Below are 2500 nucleotides of genomic sequence, written 5' to 3'. Positions count from 1 at the left end.
ATTATCATAATCATCGTCATCATCATCATCACTAACCCCCTCGTCGTCCTCCTCCCCATACATCCCCCCTACCACAAAAAAAAAAAAAAAAAAAAAAAAAAAAAAAAAAAAAAAAAAAAACACAGAACCAGAATTCGCTCATTTGATCAGTCAATCAGCAGTCGGTCGGTAATCCATTTGTTAATTTATGCATTCATTACTCAGCTGACCGGCGGGTTGATTGACCAATTAATTGAATCAGTCTCCGTGAGCGGCGCTCGGATGGTAATTTTGTCTGCTTGTTTTAATTGCGTCGCCTCTGGCCTTGGAGTTGTTGTACTTATGATCATTGTCTAGAGTTTATTGTTTATCAGTTGTGATAACTATGTTTTTTTTTGTGTGTATGCTTATTTCCGGTTTTCTGAGTTTAAATGTATCTATTTGATATTTTTTGGTTGATCTTTTTTTCTATTTTATATCGCGTCTGTGATTAATTTCAAACACATTTATCCATTTTATATACCCTATATCTATCACTCTAGCTGATTTATCTATTTCTGGTAGTAATCATCTACAAAGGTTTATAACTGTTATTAATTTCAGAACCGTGATGAATTATGACTGCATTTATTCACACCATTTATATAAGCGTTTATCAGTTTATTATGTGTATGTTTATCCATTACGTTTGTTTATTGTTTTTGTTATTGCTAACCAGATAATTAAAATCACCCACCTACTAACTAACTGAAGAGCCGCCTCACTAACTGACTGACTGACTTATTAACTGGCTCACTCACCGTCTAACTGGCTAACCGACAGAGGGACAAATTGAATACCCGCCTAACTAACTCACTGACTCACCAACTTACCAACTCACTAATTAACAATCCAACAGACATACTGACTCACTGACAAACTAATCGACTTCCTAACTTATTCACTAACTAACTAACCGACTTACTAACTTTCTAACTCGCCATCTAACCATCTAACCAACCAACCTCCCGAATAACCATCTCAGACCGACCGACAGACGCATACCTTAACTGACTGACCTTCTGACTGACAGACTGCCTGACTGACTAACTAACTGACTGACTGACCGGCTGAAAAAGTGACTGACTGACTGACTGACCGGCTGAATAAGTGACTGACTGACTGACTGACCGGCTGAATAAGTGACTGACTAACTGACTAACTTACTGACTGGCTGATAACTGACTGACTGGCTGAATAACAAACTAACTGAATTACTGACCAACGGAATAACTGACTGACTGACTGACTGGCTAACTGACTGACTGGCTAACTGACTGACTGGCTAACTGACTGAATGGTTGACTGACTGAATGGTTGACTGACTGAGTGCCAAACCTTCGGCAATCTGACCCTGGCACTTCCGGCAAGTGACATTACCTGATCTCCCGGAAAACATCAGTGACAGATGAAGGTCTTGGACGAGCATGCCCAGTCATCGTGTGTGGTGATGGTAGGGTTGGATGATGGTGGATGATGTGTGATGATGGTGTGTGGTGATGGTAGGGTTGGATGATGGTGGATGGTGTGTGATGATGGTGTCTGGTGATGGTAGGGTTGGATGATGGTGGATGGTGTGTGATGATGGTGTGTGGTGATGGTGTGTGGTGGTGGTTTGTGGTGATGGTGTGGTGATGATTGGGTTGGGTGATGGTGGATGGAGATGGTGTGTGGTGATGGTTTGTGGTGATGGTGTGTGGTGATGGTTTGTGGTGATGGTGTGGTGATGGTTAGGTTGGGTGATGGTGGATGGTGATGGTGTGTGATGATGGTGTGTGGTGATGGTGTGTGGTGATTGTTTGTGGTGACAGTGTGTGGTGATAGTAGGGTTGTGTTATGGTGTGTGTGGTGATGGTGTCCATGTCTGTTTGTAGTGTGTGTCTGTATCTTTACCTCCTCGTCTATTTTATTCTCCATTTTCATTTCCTTTCTTTATTTCTACCTCTTCCCCTATTTCCTCCATTCCCTCTCTTCATTTATACCTTTTCCTCCTTTCCTCCTCCTATCTATTCCTGTCCCTTTTTTCCTCTTTCTCCCCTCTCTCTGTTTCCTTTGGCCAAACACGAATGAAATATACACATATACTCGCAAGAAACAAAATAGTACATGTAAGTGATTACATTCTGCCAGTTATGTTTTTTTGTTTTCTCTCTCTCTCTCTGTCCTCTTTTTTCCCTCTTCTCATTTTTTCGTCTTCCTCCTTCTTCCTCTTCTTCTAACTCGGCTTCTTCCATTAACTCCTTTTCCTCCTCCTTTTCTCTCTCCTCTTCTTTCGTTTCCTCTTTCTCCTTCTCCTCTCCCTCCTACCGTTCTTCCTTAACTCTATTTTCTTCTATCTTCTTCCTCCTTCTACTCTTTATCTTCTTCCTAATCCTAGTCTAATCCTTCTGCTTCTCTCTCCTCCCCTTCGTCCTTAAGTCGTAAGTGAGAGATTCTTTTTCTTCCGTTATCCACCTTCTTTCTTTATGCCCTCTTTTCTCTG

General features: G+C 41.4%; 1 protein-coding gene across 2 annotated transcripts in view; it reads left to right on the top strand.

The window, feature by feature from the left end:
* The window catches only part of smog (G-protein coupled receptor 158 smog), a 401170-nt gene that overhangs the window by 50858 nt on the left and 347812 nt on the right, over positions 1-2500 (top strand). The window lies entirely within an intron of this gene.

This window comes from Penaeus japonicus, unplaced genomic scaffold (genome assembly GCF_977035675.1).
Source record: "Penaeus japonicus unplaced genomic scaffold, GWHDUDI00000001_assembly GWHDUDI00000005, whole genome shotgun sequence".
NCBI classification, from domain to species: Eukaryota; Metazoa; Arthropoda; class Malacostraca; order Decapoda; family Penaeidae; genus Penaeus; species Penaeus japonicus.
The sequence above is the reverse complement of the archived record's forward strand: the minus strand, read 5'-3'. Positions and strand labels throughout refer to the sequence as shown.